At 36.9% G+C, this 25,156-nt stretch overlaps 1 protein-coding gene across 1 annotated transcript in view; it reads left to right on the forward strand.

The window, feature by feature from the left end:
- Positions 1–333: 333 nt before the first annotated feature.
- The window catches only part of LOC121420478 (5-hydroxytryptamine receptor 6-like), a 57,131-nt gene continuing 32,308 nt past the window's right edge, over positions 334–25,156 (forward strand). The window contains exons 1-2 of the mRNA XM_041615127.1: positions 334–397; positions 20,441–20,558. The gene's annotated coding sequence lies outside the window, so the exon portion shown is untranslated. The remainder of the gene's footprint in view (positions 398–20,440; positions 20,559–25,156) is intronic.

The following is a 25,156-nucleotide window of genomic DNA, read 5'->3' on the forward strand; positions in this document are numbered from 1 at the left end:
CTTGCATTCTATACGATTGTAAATTCAACACTGTTATAATGTTTTTGGTTTTTAGGTGAATCATAATAACATCATGTTTATTATTATAAATTACAAGTATATAATGCGATTGTGATACTTGGTGTCACACTCCAGTTCACACCTAAGGCCTCTATAGGTTTCACATCGTCAATACCCCCAATTGATCATTGTCTTGTTATTGTCCGTGTTAACACACCCTATCGTATTGTGAAGAGCATGAACTTGCGATGACGTTTTCAGCATTTGGACTATGAACTGTTCGCTCGTTAAGAGATACGTTATAAAATACGATTTTTCATTTCATATCTGTTTACAGACTCACAGCTGGACGTCGTCAGAGTGCTAATCCGAGTCCATTCAGCTAATCAAGTTGCATGTGAGTATATATATCTACTGGTATCTTAATTATTTTCCTATCGACTGTGGGAATTCATATTCACAAATATCATTTCACCATCGTGGAATATAGCGCTATTCCTGCAAAGGCATTTTCAAAATATGGACAGTCCATGACTTTGGGGTCGACACGATGTTTTTGCTTCCAATACCTGGTGCTGAGAATTATTTGCTTTATCAAAGTGAGTATACAGCATCTATTCTTTTTCATTTTCTTCTTTTGCTTCTCTTAATATCTTGATTTAACCACTCACCCCCCCCCCGATCTTCTTACTTTTCTTGTAATCAATCGCAAAGGTTCCATGAAAAGATTTTGCTGAGCCGACAATTGCTCCGCTTTAGGTTCCAGGGGCATATAGGTAAATAGTATGGAAGTGTAGCGATGTAGTGGTTCTGACGCTCGCCTTGTAATCAGAGTGTCATGTGTTCGAATCCCATCGTGGCCCGGAGAGGTCATTTGGCAAGGTGTCTACCCAAACTTCTCCAACCTCTAATCGTTGGTGTTAAATTGGTACCCGGTAAGATGCGAAAACATCATGGTGTATACCTGCATTTGGGTTTTAATAAAATCACAATGGAATACTCCCCCAGGGAGTGGATAAATGCATTATTGCACGCGGGCAATCGAGGATTCAGTGGTTATGGCAAGTAGGGTGTTACTGTATGGATCTGCAAATGCTAATAAATGTCAGTGATATGTACTATAAGCATAATCTGTAATATATTGGGCTCCTCCCCTCCCATTTTATGCCTGCGGCGGCTCCCCATTTCCACACCATACAGCATAAAAAGCTTATTCACTAAAGAACGTGTAAGTTCATTGTCCTCGAGTTGCTTTTGTTTTTTTTAAATGAATGTTTGTTAGAAACGATGATGAGATAAGACTTTGTTTCCCAGAAGGCCTGCATCATGAGATTTCGAGTAATGTCACTAGTTCACAACATGATAGGTAGTTGTCTTGCGAAGGGAATGTGTGCATAGCATGTGCGCGCGTAACGATTTTCCTCTTCCCGGGAAAGATCGAAGTTTATTCCCGAGTTTATTTATCCAGGGAGACTTTAAACCTGGAGGTCTAAACATTTCCTAGGTCCATGGTCGAAGGATTTACTCCCACATTATGTGGAAACAGTGAAATGTTTTTATGGTTCGCTTGGAGAATCAAGATGATTGATACAATCCTGATATAGGCCTATACAACACACTCTTTTCGTGATTTTACAAGCTGTAAATCATGAGTTTGTATGGTTTCTTATATCTCAGTGTCTATATTTCGACAAAATTTCTCTTAAATTGTAACCATGGTAACCGTTTTCTTTCTTAAATTGCGCTACAAATGCTGCTTATCGTCACCGTCATCCGTATTGTACGTAGACATGGTAGAGAAGGGAAGAACTGAAAAGAGTGAAATAGGTTAAGAAGAAATTGAGTCTCCTTTTCTTTCCCTTCATTTCTTGTCTTTATTCTATTTTCATATCCTTCTCCACTTCTCATTATCCCTGCCCACCATTTTCTCCCTTCTTCGTATTCTACAACTCATCTTCCCATCACCCTGCCCCCCCCCCCTACAACAACCTATCATTGTATAAAGGTCAGTGGCCGGTAGCTGCCTTCGTAAATAATCGATTGTGGAAGCCGTTCATGTCAGGTTCTTCAATACTTCCTTGAAACGAGGGATGAATATCATAATTCATAGGCGAGGCTGGAGTGATTATCACATTATTTGTGTTCGTCATGTTTTGTTATAGGGCTTGTTATTCATATTCTGTCCATGTTCTCTGTCTACCCCCGCCAAATTCAGAAGTACGAGCAACCTCTTTTCTTGATAAACAGATAAAGATAAGAGGGGGTGTTGTTTAATGTCTGACATAAAATCGAATGCATGGGGCAGCATTTTAAACATAATAAACCTAATAATCAGTAGACTGGTGATCGATCACTGCAAAAACTCTGGTGCTGAGTTAACACCAGCCCGGAATCTGTGTCCACACCAGAGAAATATTGAAATAACACCAGTTTGGAATCAAACCGATGCTGTTTTAGTACTAATTGGTGTTGTATAAACACCTTTTGGTGTTAGACCAAAACGGAACTGGTGTTGTTTAACACTTCTCTGGTGTGGAAGTAATACATTCCGGGCTGGTGTTAAATCAACCCCGGAGTTTGTGCAGTGTTTCTTCAGCATTATGGTCTTCCTTTTTAGTTTACACTAATTTAATGGCGATGTTCATTATCTTGGTAGGTGTCGAGAAGAGTATACTTAGTGAGTTCTGCGGTTTAAAATAGTGTGAGTTATTCTTTTAAAGCTTCATGTCTATCTGTGTTTGTTATACCAGGGAAGTGAGAGTTGTACTATGTACCTAGGAAGAAAACATTGTTTTACCTACCTTACATCATTGAAGATACAATGTATAGGTTTATAACGTTTGGAAGTTTTAGAATCGACTCCTTTACGGTTCTCAAAGTGGGGAGGTGGCTGACAATGCAAAAAATCACAATCATATGGTCATTTTTACGTTATTGTACATGGTTTTGGAAAGGGGGGGGGGGCTGAAGCCCCTCCAGCCCACCCCACCCCCTGCAGCTTCCGCGGGCCCTGCTTTATCTTCTTTGTGGGCCGTTGGTGTTGTCCTATCACGCATGCATTGCACATAAATGAACTTTATTTTCATTACTATCATAATCTTCCGTTTTGGTTACGTCATAGACACCCCGTTCTGAATCATAATGTTACAATACTCCCACCATCGGAATCATTAATCGATATATCGATGTATTTCTTCTTGCGCCAACGATTTTGTAGCCCTTTGAAAGAGATAACGATCTATCTAATACGATACGGTAGATTTATTCATATCATGCTTATTGAAATACAAATACTCTGCTTTGTTGAATCATGAATATATGAGCACAAATGGTGACCCCATCCATTATCCCTCCCATTGTTTGCAACACTATAGGAGGTCAGGATGGTCTATCGTCACACTGTCAGGTGACTGTCACAACAATGCAGTTCTGTGACAGTATGGCACATTTTACGTACGCCGTTGTGTGCTACAAATGGTTGAATAAAGGGGAAGGTGAAAATGAGTAAATTGTTACAAATAACAATAAGTGGGCTATCTGCCTTCACGTAGGTCTCTGTCAATCGTAATCTTACAAACCACCTATTGTTGATGACCCAAATTATAACTCACTATTGACCTATTCGGTTGTATGGATGAGAAGGATGTCGTCTTCGTGGGGGTTGTTTATATGTTGCTAAGATGAGCGAATGAATCCCAACAATATTTCTCGAAAGGTTACCCCTTAAATTCAAGCAGGCCTGAATGACCCGAAATCTTTCTCAGAGCTGCCAAGTAGTACTGATTTTCAGTATTTAGTACTGAAAAATAAGAAGAATACTGATAGTTTCATGTAAAATATTGATTTCTTAAGTTTCAGCTTATGTGTGGCCCTATGGTATTCTTTGAAAATACTGATTTCCTCACCAAAATACTGATTTTCAGCTTTAAAAATACTGAAATGTTCTTGTTCAGGTTGGCAGCTCTGCTTTCTACGTTTTATACATACACCAAAAAAGGAAGAATATTCGATTCAGTACACCTTACCCGACTTTCTGTTACCCCCTTCCCCCAGGAATGTCTTATGGTGTATATCTACGCGATGTATACATGCTGTGTGTAGCAAATGTCTGTCCCCCCCCCCCCCCCCGCTGTGATAACATTGTAATAATATCCTTTGGGTCACGAAACATCACGTGATATCCCTTTAAAACCCAGTGCTCTCGAAAACAAAGCACTTAATGCCTCAAACATTTACGATACTTATTGATACAAAATCGTAATTGAAATATCGAATATGATCCCATGGTCATGACGATGTTTTGATAGAAAAATCTAGTTTCACAGATTTAATTGCGCACTTATCGTCAATCAATTTGAAAATGACGCGTTCTCCTAGGATTGCTGTCGGCCTAATTGGCATAATACCAACTTTCAAGTACCCTCGTAGGAGTATTTATGTTAAAGGGAAATGAAACCTTTGGAACAAATAGGCTTGTGTAGAAACATAAAAATCAAAGAATAAGAATAAAGAAAGTTTGAGAAAAATCGGACAAATAATGAGAAAGTTATGAGCATTTGAATATTGCAATCACTAATGCTATGGAGATCCTCACATTGGCAACGCGACAAGGATGTGTGATGTCACTGATGAACAACTTTCCCCTTTGGTGGACTATAAAATACCCTCAAAATGTCTCTTTTTGCTTTTTCTTATGATGATACAAACACTTTATCCATGATGTATTCTTAAAAAATATGCATTACATGCCCTTATGTAGACAGAACACATGATTTATTTATAGATGTGATAAAAGAGGCATTCTAGTGAAATATATACTGAAGTAATGGGGAGAGTTGTTCACAAGTGACATCACACATCTTTGTCGCATTGCCAATTTGCTATCTCCATAGCATTAGTGATCGCAATGTTCAAATTCTCATATCTTTCTCGTTATTTGTCCGATTTTTCTCAAACTTTCGTTGATCTGTTTCTTTGATTTTTCTGTTTTCACACAAGCTATCTTGTTCCAATGGTTTTATTCTCCTTTAAAGATCCATTCATATCCCATCATACATGATGCATTTGAATTGTGTTTGTGCTGGTGATATACATGTATATATTCAATTAATCGTTTATCACTATAGAAGCTATTCCATTATACACTGCGTCCCAGAATAAACGAAACCGAGATTGATCGATGATTTATCATAACTTATTCTTCATCAAATTTTATGATAACTTTATGACAATTTATGATAAATCATCGATCAATCTCAGTTTCGTATTTTCTGGGACGCACTGTATATAGTTCTCATAATATTTTGTAGAATGACACTGAACAAAAATATATCAATATATAATTTTGAACAGAGTTGAAAACATTATGCATAATTATTTTCAGTTTTGTCATGTAATATCATAATATACTAAACAATAACACAAAATAAACTAATGAAACTAGATTATATGAATCAATATTAATAATAATTATGATAATAATACAGTGGAATGAAAGAGAGCAATTTTTCATATGAATGCCATGGAAATATGAATAGATTTTATCATGTCTACAAACGCGAAGCCTTTCCTTCTCCTCTCAAGATGTTAAATTTTGGAATCATCTATACAAAATAATTATTCTTTTTTTTATTTATTTGTTTACATATTTTTTGTTGCATTTTACAAGAACACGGCGAGTGGATACGGGTTCTTATTCATCATAATGTCCTTACCACAGGGAAGTGTATTTGCTCCCCGTTCGTTTCGATTCACTCATTGGTTAATCATGGTTGCACAACAATTCCATGGAATTCCCACTACCTAACCCAAAACCAGAAAAGTCTTTTCTTCAAAATGCTTCGTGTTTCGTGTAAGACCGTATGTCCATAGTCCGGTTAGATTCTTAAAAGAGAACATTTTTAGTTTACGACTGACATATGCACTCTCCCTGGTTTTTCTTGTAATAATTATAGTCGACAGTGCTAAAAAGGTTTGTGTATATATTAAACTCTGTCATTGATATCTAGGTTGATTTATTAGTTTGTTTATATGTATTTTTCTCAAAAGTCATTTTGGGTTGTTAACCTCTGGTTGAATTTATGATTAAGACCAGTCCGTGATTTTTCGTCCACTTTGATAAAATCAATCTTGAAAACACTTAAAAGATTAGTGTGTACGCTTAAAATACATATCCTTCTTCTAAAGTATGCATGTACATTATTTATATTCATATTCATTCCTTGAAAATTTGCTCATTTGACCTGTAGCACAGTGGTAGAATAAATCGCCTTCTAAAACGTGTCTACGTTTTCCTAACACTGTTTGCTCGCTCTCATTTTTTAAATAAATAGTAATCTACCAATTCATGACCTTGCCATTCTAATTTTTTCTTCCTACGGTCATTTAGGTCCTCTTCAAAAGTGGTGATGTTTTCTGTATTTTTTTTACTATGTTTATTTTGTTTGTGGATTTCCATCATCCCGTTCGAGGTTATTACAACTTGGTCTTTGGCGTTGGGTCTCCGTGCATTGACTTTGACTTCCTTTTTGAGTGGGGCCTTGACGTCAACACTACACTCTTCAGAATCACAGAGTGTTCAAAACGTGTATCCTTGAATCGTTTTTGTATTTTTTCCCGTAAATCCTAATATAATCTTAATATAGAAATTAAAATGGGGATTAGGTTCTTGTATTAGTAAGTGCAGATATCAAGGTCAAGAAATATGCATGTATGAAATTGTCAAAAGCTGGCGACTGCGCCCACAGAGTCACGTTATGAGCTCGAAAGCTCACTTGGGACATTTGAGAATCAGCATTGGTTAAAATGACGTGATTCGTGTTGTTCCTTTTCCGTTTTGGCATTTTCTAAAGGATGATGTCGATAGTTTATTCCTTAAAATGGCAGAACAAACTTAAAGGAAGTGCTCCTGTGAAAGTTTTATTGTACTTGAAGTCGAAGATTTCGTTTACTTTCGCCGCCGTTACGGGTCTATTGATGTGACGTCATTCATCCCAGTGGCGTTGTATTGATCTGTTTGTTTAACTTTGGAAAATGCAAAATGTTCAAGGAGCTCCTCCGCACTGCAGGGTCTTACGTTTTCCTTCTTTCTATTTTAGTCTATAACGTGTGAACGTGGGTGTTTATTGTTAACTAATACCCCTTTCATATTGCCCTTTTCATTGCCCTTTTCACTTCTCCGCCTCGCATTCCTCACTTCACCGGCGAAGAAAAAAATGTACCCTTTCGCACTGACATTTCTTCCCCGGCGAAAGTCAACGGGCGATTGCAGAACAAAACGAAAGAAAATTGTAAATATTACTTCTTACCTTTGACAAAAAGGTATCAAAAAATTAATTACAACATATTTTGGAAGTACACTCTAAAAAATGGAATGTTAAATCAACATTTTGAAAGGTTGGAGGAGTGACAACATTTTCTAAATGTTGCATTTACCACTTTAAATGGTTCTACCCAACACTTAAAATGTTGGATTTAGCTTTATACAAAGTTGGATGTAACATTTGGAAAAGGTTGTCACTCCTCCAACCTTTTAAATGGTGATTTAACATTCCATTTTTTAGAGTGTATTACGAGAAAAACAAACAATATCACCTTGTTTTTATATTTTAGCGCATTTTATACATGTAAAAAGTGCTTTTGAATAAATATTGTTAGTAAAAAAAAATATTTTCGAGGGTATATACTTGGCCATAGCATTCAGCTGAGCTTGCAACTTATCGCGCGCGGAATCTCGGTACAGCGGCTAGAGGTCTTTGGGAGAGAAAAAAATTGACCTCTGACGTCATAAAAGAGGAGAAGTTCTCCGGTTTGCTTTCATACTGGCTGTTTCACCGGCGAAGTTCTCCACCTCTAGAGGTGGAGAAGTTCGCCGGCGAACTTCACCGGTGAAGTTCTCCTGTGTACCTTTCATACTGGACACTTTCCCCTTCGCTGGCGAACTTCGCCGGTGAAGTTCGCCGGTGAAAAGCGCAATATGAAAGGGGTATTACTACAGTGACATAAAAACGCGTAGGGCCGATTGCACGAATGGGTCTATCCAAGGACCGTCTTTCGTGTCGCCCATCTTCTATGATGCGCTGTAATAGTTGTTTCTGACATTTATGATAAAAAGATAATTTTCGTGAGCTTACTTTCAAATCAAATTTTATTCAATTTCATGAGATGTCACACCATTTATAAACAAATATTTCATTTATTTTAACGGACAAATAAAATATGATTGCAGATAATTTATTTGAAATGCGTTTCACATGGCGCGTCATAAAAAATGAACGACACGAAATACGGTCATTGCAAAGACCCTTTCGTGCAATCTTCCCCTGTAATATACCATGTATAGTTGTATAGAGTGCGTCTCAAAAAAAATAAAAACAACAAAAAACCCGAAAGCCTCCAGACTTCTGAGCTGTCTATGAAATGAGTAAATATCTATATTCTGTGCGACAGTGTATAAATATTCAGTGGACTTAACATTCATATGATTCACATGAACACACCACTGACGTCTATACAAGTGATAATCACAATGCTTCACCAATATAAATACAATGTACATTAAAGATTAATTCCAGTTTTGGTAACGATCTCAAAATGACTTTTGACAGAATTTAATATAATGACCACTCAAGTGTCTGTTTGTATGAATAAAAAATATGTGCCAAAGGATTCTGGAAGAAATTGTGTAATTGCTGAGAAATAAGCAAAATAAGCGCGGATTCGGTCACTTCCGTCGGGTCTTTATTCCAGCAATATTAATACACTGTCCCACGTGTGCCTATCTGTGTTGGTGATCTTCAGTGTGAACATTTTTCAGCGTAGATTTCAAGATTTCACAAAGTTCAGTTTATGTAACTGTACCAGATCTAGATCCTCGATGATATTCTGAAAATTAAGCCTGGTTTTACAGACTTTCTCATGAAATCATTGTTTACTGCAATTACTGGCATTTCTCTTTAACTTGTTATGTATGAACAAAATGTAAAACCCTTAGGCGCGGACCGGGGGGAGGGGTGGCGAAATGTCCCGCCCCCCCCCATGAAATTTGAAAATATAAGCCTGTTTATTTCATTTGCCTGTTTTATTTATTTATTCATTTATATTTTTCGACAGGATCGTTTCATATGAAAAATGTGTCTAACAGCCCCCCCCCCTGGCCTCCCCGAATTATTTTTGTCATTTTGATTTTTACTTAGCAACCATTAAAACAATTAGTTGGGTTTTATTTATACACGGAATAAAGATAACACGGCATCCGATATTACATAGAAAGGAATATACTTTGCGGATCTTTGAAATACTTTGTTTTTTGCTTCCATCTTGATGAGAAATTCTGCCCACACGCCATACTTCGACGTCAACCAATTTCCTGGGCTCATCTGTTCTCATACTGAAATTAATTGACATTATGGTGAAAATTATGGAATGCTGAGAATAAAAATAGCCCCGACCTTATCTCATGTTGAGGATGATATAGTTAAGCACTACTTATTCGCAAGGATTGCTATATGGGAAATGCGGATGTAAATTGTGTTTCTCTGTCAAGACATGATATTTAGAGTTTTAGACATCATACCACGGGATTTATTTCTCTTTCAATTATACACTGTAATTAATTCCTATTTCTTGTGTGATATTTTTTATGCCGTGAGTAATTATGTTGAGGCTCATGTTGGATCTACCACCCTGACTCTGCGAGGACGATATGTAATAATTCCCCCCCCCCTCGAGGGGGGGAATTATTACAGATCTCTTTCTCTCTCTCTTCTAGTCTTTCTCCTCCATTTACATGATCTAGTTCCTAGGTGTATTTATTGAAAAATGAAAAAAATTGCTGCAACCTTGCCACATCGCAAATTCCTGTTTATGAGTGAAACAAAAATTAGAAATGGATATTCACATACATTTATCACCAATGTTCAGTGCCCTTCATCATAATAAAATTACCACAGCTTATACATACATTGGGCATGTTGGGTTAAAACGAAAAGGGGGTGCTCTTCTCTTCTCCCTGACCAGCCAACCAACTCCATCGCCCCGATGATAACGGGACATGACGTTGGTCGTCCTTCTTTAAGTATCGGCAAATACTCATTTCCTGGACATTTTTCAAGTAGCATTGTGTGTCCCGGCGCCGCCAAATTTGTTCCCTGTCATCAATTCTATCACACTTTAACCATACATATCAGCTGGGTGGGCAAACGCCCCTGGAAGAGTGATTTCCCAAGGAGAGTGTCAAGATGGTCAGTGGAATAAGAAGATGGGTCAAGTGTCCTGGTAGCCATGATCATGATGATAGCAATGTAAATATTACAGGATGGAGAAGACATTAAATTACTTGGATTCGATTGGCAATGAATGGGCAAACAGTAGAATGTTGTTAAAAAGATACGCTCGTTTGTTGGTAAAATGTCATAATTATAATATAGAGGATGTTTCGTGGGTGATGACTGTTAGTATCCCGTAATTAGTAACCATCTGGAATAAAATTATTGGAAATGGTTTTTTGACTGATTTGAGTAGGTATGGGTGTCAACATTTACCAAAAAAAAGTTAGGAGGAATACGGGTTGGGGAAAGTGCTTTTTTTCAAGGTCAAAGGTCAATGACCTTTTCATATATACTGTATAATGGTATCTCTGAGATGGAAAGGTGCAGGTTGGTGATAATGGTGTCAAAATGCACAAATTCTTACCACAATATCAAATAAAATGAAATTAGGTACCCAGAATGCACATTATACGAAAATTTTCAAGGTCAAAGCCTTTCAAAGGTCATTGACCTTTTTTACATTATATACCATATACGATATAATGGTATCTCTGAGATGGAAAGGCGCAGGTTGATGATCTTGGTGTCAAAATGCACGGATTCTTACAAGAAGATCAAATAAAATCAAATCAAGTACATAAAATGCTCATTTACCAATGAAATTCAAGGTCAAAACCTTTCAAAGGTCAATGACCTTTTTTACATTATATTCCATATACAGTATAATGGTATCTCTGAGATGAAAAGGCGCAGGTTAGTGATCTTGGTGTCAAAATGCAGAGTTTCTTACAGGAAGATCAAATAAAATGAAATTAAGTACCCAGAATGCATATTAATCCATAAAGTTCATGGTCAAAGGTCAATGACCTTTTTACATAGGTTATATATCTTATAATGGTATCTCTGAGATAAAACGCTGCATGTTGGTGATTTTGGTGTCAAAAAGCAATTTTTGCAAGAAGATAAAAAGGCACAAAATAATATTAAAGAATTATCCTTCACCTTTGATATCCAATATCAAAGGTCAAAAGTTAATAAATATTGATATATCCATTTAGTATTCCCCCCAAAAAGAAATTAATCCATTATATTCACATTTTTTGTGAATAATAGAAAGAAAGATGGCTATTTGTAATGAAAACTAGGATGTTTAATAATTTCACTTTGAAATAAGGATAACTAATGGCCATGAAAAATATATTTAGGGGTTAGAGGTCAATGAACTATGTCAAAAACTGCTGGAAATTTAAGTAAATATGTCTATAACTTGATTGTGGCATGTAGGTATATAGTGATTTTGATGGGAAAAAGACTCACCTGCGTGGAAAATGAACAGAAATTTAATAGTTGATTCCTGGACCAATGATGACGTAAAAAATACAAGTTCGAGGTGGAATTGAAATCAAATAGCACTCTTCAATATATACTGTAGTAATGCATTGCCAAAAGTGTAAAAAAAATCATGTATGAAATAATTTTAAATGGTGAAGTTGTCTAAAGTAGCAGCATTTAGATATGCATTTTATAAATCTAAATCAAGGTACTAATTTCTCTGTAGCAATATTCACTAACCTCAAATGCTACAATCAATACTATATACTATAACTTAATCTGTAAATGGAAAAGATAGGCATCATCCAAGAACATTTTCATATAGCCAGGAACAATGATGAAGAATATAAATAAGGCAATCATTAGAGCGGCAGGTTTTGTCATAGCATGGAGCTATTACAATAGCTCTATGGTCATAGTAAATGAAGTTAAGTGTCTCAACTTCAGCAAAGAGTAATCAAACTCTTGGAAACCTTCTGACATTTTCAGGACTTTGATCTGGCCCATTCAATGAAAGCCTAATGTTCTGTCAAGGGATAACATACCAGGATCTATATTATTACTGATATGTTGCACAGCTTGATCCTCAAGAACTAGAAGTGGTGCTGTAGGAGTGTTGTCAATGAATGTGTACTTGTAAGCTATTATCTCCTTTTGAATTTCATTACTATGCATGATAACAATCAGTTGTTCGGGACCAAATACATGATCCTTGTACAAACTGATACCTAGTAGAAATAGCATCATGGGTGACCTACGGCAGCTAGAGAGCAGGTATGAAGTTTTGTCATGCAGCATTAGCATCTCAAGAGATTCTGGCAGCTCGCAATGAGAGGTAATTAATAATAATACAGGAATTCATCTTTGTTAAAGTTGAGATACATGCCATTTACTATGACAAAAGCTGCAGCTCTAATGATGGCCTTCATTTCATCGTCATCCCTCTGCTGTTTGGAAATGCTCTAAGATGATGCAAGCTGTGACATGAGATTTAGACCTATCCTATCCATTTTCAGAAGATTAAGCTAATGAGATGAATGGACTATCGCTGGAGAGAAAAAGACATGACAACCTTGATTTAGATAGGTTTCAAATTGTATAATCCATTTCATTTTTTTTCATTGCTTTTGGAAATGCATCGCAGTATATGAAGAAGTGTTATTTGGTTATCACCTTTTTAAAACAATTTCCACTGATATTTTGGAAAGAGTTATTGACCTCTGAACCCTAAATACATTCTCCATGACCTTACTTCAGACTGAAATTATGAAACCTCCATATTTTCATTACAAATTAGCCATCTTTATTTACATTATCACAAATATGAACACATAGGATAAATGTTTTGTTATTTTTTTTATTTCATACAGATTATACACACACACACATATATATGTATGTATGTATGTATGTATATATATATATATATATATATATATATATATATATATGTATATATTATTTCATCTGAACTTGGAATTCAAGGGTGAAACAATATTCTGTATACTGATTTTGTTGTTGTTTAATCTACTGGTACAAATCTTTCCATTTTGGCACCAAGATTACGAACCTGTGATGTTTTATCTCAGAGATACCATTATCATTATCTTATGTTAAAAAGGGACATTGACCTTTGTCCTTGAATTTTAAAGGTGAATGTAAGTTCTTGATGCTTAATTTTATTTTATTCAATCTTCCTGTAAGAATCTGTGTATTTTGACACCAAGAACACCAACCTTCGCCGTTTCATCTTAGAGATACCATTATATAATATGGTATATAATGTATAAAAGGTCATTGACCTTTGGCCTTAAATTTTAAGGGTGAATGTGTATTCTAGGTACTTAATTTTATTTCATTTGGTCTTCTGGTCAGAATCTGTGCATTTTGACACCATGATCACCAACCTGTGCCTTTTCATCCCAGAGATACCATTATACAGTATGGTATATATAATGTAAAAAGGTCATTGACCTTTTAAAACCTTTGACCTTAAATTTCATTGGTGAATGTCAATTCTAAGTACTTGAATTTTTTCTATTTTATCTTCTTGTAAGAATCTGTACATTTTGACACCATGATCGCCAGCCTGTACCTTATAATCTCAGAGATACCATTATGCAATATGGTATATAATGTAAAAAGGGTCATTGACCTTTGAAAGGCTTTGACCTTGAATTTTATCGGTGAATGTGCATTCTGGGTACTTAATTTTATTTTATTTTATATTCTGGTAAGAATTTGTGCATTTTGACACCATTATCACCAACCTGCACCTTTCCATCTCAGAGATACCACTATACAGTATATATGAAAAGGTCATTGACCTTTGACCTTGAAAAAAAGCACTTTCCCCAACCCGTATTCCTCCTAACTTTTTTTTGGTAAATGTTGACACCCATACCTACTCAAATCAGTCAAAAAACCATTTCCAATAATTTTATTCCAGATTGGCTACTTTGGGGTCTAATTTAGGGATACTATGTCATCACACGGCGCGAAATATTCCCTCTTTATCTGTTATATACCATGTAGTGGTTATCCCTGGCTTAACCAAGTATATCAATTTAATCATCTTTTTTTTTTTACAAACTTGCGACCCAATTTATACCCCTCCCCTCCCCCGCCTCTCCAAAGATAGTTTCTTCCATAAGGATTTCTCCATTTTTGCATTTCACGACGCCATTCGGTCCACAAAATGTCAACGGTTTCAGGATATGCTCATGACCGCTTTTTGAAGGAGATATTGGCTAACAAATTGAGTTGGTCAAGTTCAGAGCAAATATGAGCGAAGAGGAGAAGTGAATTGAAATGAATGGTGCTAAGTGGACAGTGCTAAGAAATAACAGAATCACTCCATATACCTTGCTCTCGATCATCGGGGGGGGGGGGTGCAAAACTATTGCTCTGAAAGCCATTTGCCACAAAACCATCGTCATGATCGGGGGCGAATTTTAATGTCAAATCACCAAAATTCTGATACATCTGTTAAATGAAAGTCTAATTAGCGCATTATCCAAACCTAAGACCTGTTTTGGTATGCTTGTATCAATGAACTTAGAATAAATCAAATATAATAGAAAAGGTAGTTATTTTAGGATATCAGTGCAAGTAATACGCTGCAAAAACTCCTGTGTTGATTTAACACCAGCCCGGAATACATATATGTTTACACCAGAGAAGTGTTAGAAACAATACCAGTTTGGAATCAAACCGATGCTGTTTGAATACTAATTGGTGTTGTATAAACGCCTTTCTGGTGTTAGACCAAAACGAAACTAGTGTTGATTAACACTTCCCTGGTGTGGAAATATATATATTCACGGGTTGGTGTTAAATCACCACCGGAGTTTTTAGGATGAAATAATGTTAATGAAATAATCTGTTCTCACTCTACTCTAGTCCACTGTCTCTTCCTATAACCTTGAAAGAAAAGCGCGCCTGCAACCATATCCCAAAAATAATGAAACCAACAGAAGGACATTCTAATAAATAAATGAATAAGCAAGTGAACGAATAAATTGAGAAGTAAGTAAATTGATCAATGTTGATGTCGCTCATCGCAATATGGCGAATGAATGAATACATGTAAGTAAATGGATGAACAAACGATTGAATAAATAAATTGTTAAATTGATAAGTAAATAAGTAAATCATGAATAAATGGAAATTGCAGTATGGTTTTTAGACGTATGCTTTCCGTGAATTTGACAATTTGGTTCAATCGTGCTTCGTATTTTTGTCATGTACATAGTATTTTCTCAAAATGAGACCATAAATTAATTCGACGATCGTATATTCCAATTTTCAGTAGCCATTTCATCCATGCGACCCATAACATAAAATTTGCGAGGCTTGCCGATTTTCGTCGATGTTTTTTTGGTATCCAGTGTCTCATGAGGAATATTCCTTTTTGTGAAAATTGCCAATAAAGCGATGGGAGTCCTGTCAGCTTGTCAGAGCCCTGCCGCCATTTCGACTATCAGGGCAAACATCATTATGATAAAGAGTGGGGTTTTTTTTGTTTTTCTTTCTTGACAATTACTTTCAAGTTACCATGGTTACACGAACATGGTGAAGGGATCAGGCCAAGGTAAAACAGATATACACATTTACATGCCCTAAGTAAGGCGTGTTCCTGTAACAGTGTCATTACCGGTGAACCGTTATTACCATCGTTAAGCCACAAATCCTATAAAACGCCATTAATTTGCAACCTTTCGTATTTCCCTCGAGTATCGGCCCGAGACTGCAGGTTGAATCAGACGTTGAGATGTCGTAAAGAGAGAATTAATTCACTCGCCTATTTCAGTCGGTAGGTCATACGAGTTTAGGAAGGAGTTTTAAGTCATTGAAAGTCAAAGGGAGTGGGCATAGCAATGCAGTGACGCGATTAATCATATCAGTACAGCAAATGCAACGCCTTTGATTAAAGTAAAGTTAGGATAACAATCGGGAGTATACAACTACAAGTTTTACCTTTTTACATGTACATTGCAACACTGTGGTGAGACGAGTGCCGCATTGAGATTGTGAAAGAGTGCGAATATTGGGATAATTGTAGGTTTATGATATATTTTTTTTTAATTTATTTGTTTTCGATGCTGATATAGACTGATGCATGCCGGGAAAGAAAAAAAAATGCCCAATGGGCAGCAGAATCAGTTTCTCAGCGTTAGTAATATGGTTGAATTACTTTACGGTTAGATAGTATAACTGCTCTGAATCCGATTCAATCACGTGACCGGGACGACGCGTCGGGTCGCCCCCATCTCGAGGACCATCACTTAATGATTTCCGAAGGGAAAACAATTCTGGACATAGCTCGGTGTGGTGAACATGATGAAAGTTGAAGCGTTATTGATCGATAGTAAGATTGTCGGCTAACGACCTTTATCGATATATTTTTTTTTATCTCAACGTAGTTTAAGATCAAGTACTTCAAATAGGGATGGAAAAGGATAAGTATCATTCCATCTTGTCGAACGCATTTCGCCATTGATTATTCAAAAAAATTATGTTTATTTCATTTGCCAATCAGACAATTTTGGCCGGCGTCACGCGGATGACGTTCTATTTTTTGTTTCAAGAAGTGAAAAAAATGAGTAAAGGAGGAGGAAAGAAGAAATAAGAGAATAAGAAGATAGTTGTTGATGTTCAGGACGACGGGTATTACCATTAGTATTAAATTGTGGGGGGAAGATGTTATATCCAGGTGGGTGTTTCATAAAGATCTTCGTAAGTAAAGAACTACTGGTGATTCTTTCTTGTGGTAAATGGTATTCATCATTAATTGTTTAGGGCGTATAAAGGTTCAAAATTCATTCTTAAAGTCGCTCTTAACTTACGAACAGCTTTATGGAACACCCACCAAGTTGTATTCTACCCCCCCCCACACACACACACACACCTGCATGCAACGAAATAAGGCTACCATTGTAAAAAGCCTCCGCAAATATCATGATAAAACTTTTGTTTTCACGGACATATAACCATGGCTCACAGTTAAAATAAGATTTTACAGTCAGTCCAGAGTATATTTGTTGCTTGTATTTTTACATCTATATTCCATGATGCCATTGCCATTTTGAAGGCAGTGGTCATATGCAAGATCCAAATGGGCTTTTTGTAGTTGGCGTTATACTTATTCTGATTTCCCTTTTCTATTATTCATTTCGTTATTATTGTCGATATGAGTTGAGTGTGCATTCGTGTTTTGAGCTGGTCCAATTTCATACTCAAGTACCAGCATTTATTGCCTCTTCAGTACGTCATTCACAAGAGTAACTGTCAACGATTAAATTGTCAAGTAATGTCATACACTCTAAAAACACTGAGTAAAACTTTACCCAATATTTGTTAACATGCATGTTAACATGCATGTTTGCTGGGTATTTCTTCCCCCATATTGCGCTATTTCAACGCAACATTGCGTTAAATTGTTAAATTGACACCATATTGGCTATCTTTTTACCAAACCAAGATGCATGTTCTCATGTTACCCAACATTTGGTAAACCTTTTTTTTAGTGTAGCAACCCCCTCCATCATTTCCTTTTTTTTTATTTCCCGCGCTTCCTTTTTTTCCTATTCTTTCTCTTTATAATATCTCTCTCTCGCTCCATTTCTGTCTATCATGATGTCAATCTTAATGTCTACACTGATTTAGATAATCTTAAAAAATGTATATAAATATGTATCTTTACCTCTTTTTCTTTTTCCATTTCTGTCTATCATAATGTCAATCTTACTGCTACAATGATTTAAATAACCGTAAAAACAAGCCTTGTTATTTATTTTGTCTCGCATGGGTTGCCTTATTTAACTTCGTCTTTTAATTAATACTTCTGATACATACGCAGGACAAACATTTTCATTGTCTATATATCTGTGACTCTCACCTTCACTCCCTCGTACTCACAAACATAACTACTTTTACACCGTCACATGCTTATTCCGGTTTTGTTGACGGTTCATTAATTCCAAATCATCACACCGTATGTGTGGGGAATGATAACATACGTTTGTATGATCTACATTTTACAAAGTCAATATATTGTAAAACTTCATAAAAATGTCACGTCCATGGGAAACAAAATTCTCACCCTTGTCTAATGATGGGCCTAAATCTCTTTCATGCTAATGGATTATTCGATTAATTTACCCTAGCTTCAAATAGAATTAATTTCTCTCCATTTGATTTCACTACCCCCTCCCCTCCTTCTCTTCTCTCTCTCTCTCTCTCTCTCTCTCTCTCTCTCTCCCACCGTCACCTTCTATACGCCTCTTATTCTTAATTTATCTTTTCGTCCATCCTTTTCTCTATAGACTTCCTTAGACTTATTGCGACAGAATTGCACACTGTTCGCTCATTTTTCTACCAATTTAATTTCCTGTATTCTTTACTTGATTTCTTGATCTCGCAACGTGGAAGGTTGATTTCAATTCCGATTTCCTCAGGGATTATTTACATTCTGCTTTATAATTTCAACAATTCCAACGTTTTCGAAGAATCCTGGTTGCCCGTTTCCTCCAATCTTATCCGATAGTCTGTGAACCACACCACCGAAGTGGATCGCATTCACCTTTAATCACACCAAGATCGTTAAACAGAATCGATACTAGTGAATTGCCAAACCGTTACACAGGCGGGTCGATGCCGTAGTATCATGTTCTCTGCTATCGATCGCATGAATGTTAGGATGTGACGAATATTTGATGCAGTCGATAGCTGATTTGATTAGTTGTACCACCCCCAGAGATATGAACATCTCCAGTAGATATGAAACACTTGAATGTTCCTTCTTGGGTTGGCCACGACATCTTTTCAGGAGCTTTTAATCGGAAAGTTTGCTATTATTCAATACTGTGTAGCGTTGTGGCCCAGTGGATAAGTCTTCTGACTTTGAAACAGAGGGTCGTGGGTTCGAATCCCAGCCGTGGCGTAATTTCCTTCGGCAAGTAATTCATCCTCATTCTGCTGCACTCGACCTAGGTGAGGTGAATGGGTACCCAGGAAGTTCAATTTCTTGAATGCAAGATCGCTGACAGGAGCGCTCCAGCAAAAGCTGGGGGTAATGATAATAATAACGCGCCTCAGAATAGAATATTTCTAGATATACACAGCAAAAACTGTGATGTTAACCGGTGTACATAGCGGACCACACCGGTGTTAAATTGGTGGTGATAGTTTTAAACCTATAGGTGTTATTACAACACCTATGATTGTTACATTTACACTCTTTGGTGTTATGTTCAATCTCTAGAGTGTTATTTTAACAACTCAGGGTGTGGTCCTCTATCAACACCAATTGATGTCAGTTTTAACACCACAGTTTTTACAGTGTATGGCGCTATCTAAATGCCTACTATTATTATTTTTATCATTATTATTATTGTAATTATTATTACTTCCAAATTTTATTTTGGTTTTTCTCCTTTCCTTGATTTTCAACAACTGGCACCCCTATGCTCAAATCACCGAAATAAAACTACTTTGACGGAGTTCTGCCATGCATAGGCTACTGTCGTGCATGGATACATCCACAATTCTGTCAATACACATACTCGCTGCACACAGAAATGAATATGTAGGACTTACACTGGAAAGTTGGATGTGGCGTTTCAGCTGTATATTCCTTTTGAATATTTGAAAATGAAGTCATTCAAAAACAAATCCTTTATCGTACGGTGGATAATTTTGTTCTAGGATATCCTTCCTGAAAATGAAATAATGAAAACTCACGACGTTTCTTTCATCTTTTTCTCTGTAACTTGAATATCTGTTTTAAAGATAAATTCCAGTTGTGGTATTGATTTCAAAATGAGTTCGTACATAATCCAATGAAATGACCATCAAAGTGTCTGTATAAATAAAAAAATATGTGCCAAAGAATTCTTCGAGAAATTGTGTAATTGCTGAGAAATTATCAAATAAGCACGGGATTCGGGTCAAGATTGGAACCGACATTCAAAGCAATAATAATAATACACTGTCCCACGTGCGCTTATCTGTGTTGGGTTGGTAATCTTCAGTGTGAACATTTTTTCAGCGTAGATTTCAAGATTTCACAAAGTTCAGTTTATGTAATTGTACCAGATCTAGATCCTCGATGATTTAGTGATAATTAAGCCTAGTTTTACCGTCTTTCTCGTAAAATCAGTGATTTATGCAACTACTTTCATTTATCTTTAACTACAAAAAACACCCTTGATAGAAACTGTATCCTAATGTTCCCCTGGAGGTCGTGCAACGTGTATGTTCCCCATGGTGCGCTGCATTAAACCCACCGAAGAGCAGGCGGTTTTATATTTGTTATTCTGTATCCATCCTTACCCTAGGTGAATTTTTCCCATCGATGTTGCCTTTGTTCATGTTCTTACGTCAGATACAACCCCGGAGGTGCACCTTGTCTCGAATGACAATATTCCTAAGTGTTTCTCAGCTTTGAAACTTCAGGTAATTATCTTATGCTTTTCTTGTACTCGTGACGATAATGGATTTTTTCAAGAAATGGTTGATCAACTCTATTCTTTAAATTTACAACATGTTTTTCTTTTCCTAATATAAATTTGCATATATACATATATATATATATATTATATTGCTTTAGAACGTACCCATTACGAATATGGTTGATGAAGAACTCTTTGAAGTAAGCAAGTTGCCTATTTGCATGGAGTAATGTTGTTGAATTATCCCTCGTGTTGCCAATTTAAGTGATCATTTGCCTGTAAAGACTAGTTATACTAGTCGGCATGTATTAATGGATCTGTTCTCCCCGCGGATGTGTATTTCAGGGATTGTGCATTTAAGTTCACTTGGTGAATTAGAGGCAACACTATTAGTTTAAACATCTCATTTAATACTAAGAGTTTTATTTTGCAAACAGGTATTGCCAAATCCCTCGCTGTTTTAGTGTTTAAATGCTACCAAGAATCGAAATCGAGAGTGTATTTTCTTTTAGGGTGTTGACTTCGGCGCATTCAGCACATTTTTCAGGCTAATGACTGCCTTGGAGTCAATTGCATACGGAAGTCAACTCGCTCAGTCGTATGACATGGTGTAAACTCTTACCCTGGGAAATGATTTTTTTTATTTTCTTTTGTGTGTGTGTGTGTTTTTCTGATGTGGTAATAATTTCCATTCTGAGCTGTCAACATGGGTGTTCCGGTAAGAACACTTAAACAAACCTTCTAAAATTGAAAGAACTTCATTATGTATGGGAATCGAGTACGTTCAAGTCACGCAAGTGGTCTCATAATATTGCGTAACGAGACAATACTGTATTCATTATACCTGCATAAGAAGGACGTCGATTCTTTATACCGAATTTCCTTCGTCCCATCTTTAATCAGCCATGAATTGTCTATCTATGTCTATATTGAAAAAATGGGTAATGAGGATTCATTATTTGTTGAATATTTCATTTACAATTCTTTTCGATCGGAACAAAGATACCATGAATACGATGTAAGTGAAAGACTTGTTAATATTTAATGACATTGTCATTTTCGCATAAAACCGTCAAGAATTTAATCAAATGTACAGCAACAATTACTTATCTGCATGTACTCAATTATTCTCGCATATGAAGGACTTCGTCTTATCACGCCTAAAGTGGATACTTTAAAAAATGAAAGCTTTTTTACGATTCTTCATATTATTCACAGAAAACCCTCGAGAAATGTATTGTTAATGTGATGGAAGTAGTATTCTGTTTCCGAGCGAATATTGCCCAACTTCACTATGTCGTCATCGGAGCCTGGAGTCAAAAGGGGATTAGCTATATTGGCGTGTAGAGTTACCTCTAAAGGCTGTTTCCTGAAGTCGTGCTGAAACGCACGACTGTCATCAGATGCATAATCAGCGTAGAATTTCATCTCAGGATCTTCCTTCCGCCATCCGTAATAAAGATTGGCTTTCTTCTGGAGTTCATGTTGGCGAGTACTTTTGAAAGGTCAGTTCAGGGCAGCTCGAGACAATGGAATGTCCATCACATTGTGTTGGATGTTATGTCAAGGGCGTTAAGTTCTGCCATATCTTAGATATTTTTTGTGAAGTCAGATGGTAAAATATTACGTTGAATTAAGTTTGTTTCTCTGGGCTCGCCAGACATTATAGTGTTGTTGTCTCCATTCAACACTCAGCATGAAGGAGTGCTTTTCTGGTGAGGTTCACTGTTTAGCACCGCTGCAGGAGCAGGGATTTGGGAGTAGAACTTCACGGGAGGTGTTCCCATGGTGACATTATCAAGGCAGTTTTACCAGGGAGTTCGGAGCAGACTGTTTATTTTGTTTTACCATGGATACCATTCTGATAACTCTCGACTCTCGAGCATTATTCTCCGAAGCTTCATCTGTACCTAGACTACAGAAATGTTAAGTTCACCCTAAGGAGCACCCCGCGGATACTCCATGAAGGTGGCTTTTAGATAAGGTCATCCGAAGAACTCTTGAGCAATATTCCAAGATGTTTCTGACTCTCTGTACCCTAGGATTGTAACTCCTTAAACGAGCCGGTAACACCGTCATGATGATTTGATTATGAATTTCCATGGAATGACCATCCTGATAATTAACCACTAGCCAGTAACCTCGCCAGGGTAATTTTGCTGTAAATGACCATCACCTTGAGAGCTCAAAGCCGAATTCCAACATGGTGCCCTCTAGTTTACAATTTTAACTCTTTGGAGCAGCTGACTATCCCGTCTCGGTAACTTTCGGGAGAAATCCTTAGAGTTATCTATGATGACTCCAAGGTGAATCTCAGTGTTTCATTGTTGCCAACGTGTGTGGTAGGTTGTATCATGTAAGACTTCTCTGTCGGAGTAGTCGGTCCATGGCTGTATCATCAGTGGCGGACCGTGACCCGGAGGAGACAAAGCATTGAAGGGGCACTGTATTGTTGGTGAACAATGCTGTGCCCCCCAATGCTTTATTTCCTCCGGGTCACGTACGGCCCGCCACTGGGTATCATTCAGAAGTGTTCGTGCAAGGGGCGGGATCGGGATTTGTTTCATACCTAGATTTTTCTTGCGATTCTTATCATGGTTGTCGATGGTTCACTCATGATCAATGTCATTTATATTCGGGCTGTGTACGCAACTGCCTACCGTTCCCAACGCGTGTGAAATTGAAGTTGATAATTGATAATTGATTTATACCTTTAAAGCCGTAGGTGCGTGATAAGGAGAACTCTTCCGCTTGCAGTATCCCAGTTCCGCTGAAGGATACGAAGACGTCGTTGGACGATTTATTACCATCGCCTGTCCTCTCACCCACATCTACTGTCGTTGAAGATTTAATGCGCTTTGATTTTAATATTGGTAGGTTGATTCACATGGCGAATTAAACGCTTAGTTATACAGTAGACAAAATGATGTCCACTGTCTTGATTCCTCTACCAGCCATCTACTGGAAAAAATCAGTATTAAAAAACACTACAATTCATCTAGCTTTTTCTTTTAGCATTCTTTTATAATGATAATAGTAATATAGGGTAATTATATTTATTTTTACACATATCCACCGTGTTAGGTGCTCGAGGCGCTCCTATATTACCCGGCTAAGCTATAGGTGTTCATAGCGCACACAGCTTTTTAAGGAATTACTTCCTACCGGTACCCATTTACCTCGCCTGGGTTGCATGCAGCACATTGTGGATCAGTTTCTTGCTGAAGGAAATTACGCCATGGCTGGGATTCGAACCCACGACCCTCTGTTTCAAAGTCCGAAGACTAATCCGCTGTGCCACAACGCTCCATATCTTTTATTTGACCTATCTTTGAAATCAGCCAAACTAGAATACATGTAGATATTTTGTCATCAATTAAAAAGAAATCAGTAATAAAAAACACTACAATTCATTTAGTCTTTCTTTTAACATTTTATTATCTTGATTTATAATACTTTCGACCTATCTTTGATATCAACCAAACTAGAATACATGTAGATATTTTGTGTTAATCGAATTAGAAAATGCAAAAAAAATCTGTATTGAAAAGCCATCACTCCGGCACGTTCAGATCGCCCCTCCGTGTTTATGTTGACGCTATGTGTTTTTTCATGTCAAACGAGTTTATGCCCCCTTCTCTTTGCCCTCCGCAATTTACGTTATATTTATTCGTATTCTACCATGTCAGAAGATAATTTGATAATCGTTTGTTTTTTGCAACTAACCGTCGTCCATTTGAGGGAGGGTTGCTATTTACTATTGTAACGGTCATTATAAAGGACATGTTTCTCTCTCTCTCTCTCTCTCTCTCTCTCTCTCTCTCTCTCTCTGATGCATAGTTTCACAACTCCCTGTTAAAACTAAGACGGTGCCGGAAGAACAAGTCAAATTCTATTATGCGACGTTTCCGGTCAATGCTGCCGTGCTGTATATATGTCCGCTCCTAATCATGGAGGGCGAAATGCCGCCATAAATCTTCTTACCCAAAGTAAATTTAGTGGACACATTAGCCCAGTCACTCTGCGAATTATTGCCCCAGATTCAGTAAAAATTATCTATCGAATTACCATTGCGAGTGAGTGTCATAATTTGTCTGTCATTTCGACTGCTGGCAATGCGTTTCGGGGAGAATTCGCCACTAAGTGATAGGTAGTAGATGATATAATGCAGAATACACCGTTTCAGGCTTCATTGATTAGTAATTCTGATGCCCGTTCTTCTTCTTTTGCAACTGAATGATCAATAAGTGGGGCTTCTGAGTGAACAAAGTCTGTGTCATGCAAGTATAAATATTCATCTAGTTTGTTCTAAGCAAATCTAGGACAGATGATACTTAACTCTAAAGTCAGGCCTTCGAGGGTAATCTTGTTTTATTTTCAGGATTTACTTTAACATCCACACAATTAATAAAATAGATAGATTTTGGAATGAATTGAAGAACATAACAATATAGAAATATATGCCCACTGCACTTTTCTTCTCTGTGTACCTCTACTATTTAAAATGATGTCCTCGATCTTCGTTAAATTCGCCATCAACATTCACCACTGTAACTTGTGATGAAGAACATATCTTTAAAAAAATATCACGTACATGATGGG

This window comes from Lytechinus variegatus, chromosome 8, assembly GCF_018143015.1.
Source record: "Lytechinus variegatus isolate NC3 chromosome 8, Lvar_3.0, whole genome shotgun sequence".
Lineage (NCBI taxonomy): Eukaryota > Metazoa > Echinodermata > Echinoidea > Temnopleuroida > Toxopneustidae > Lytechinus > Lytechinus variegatus.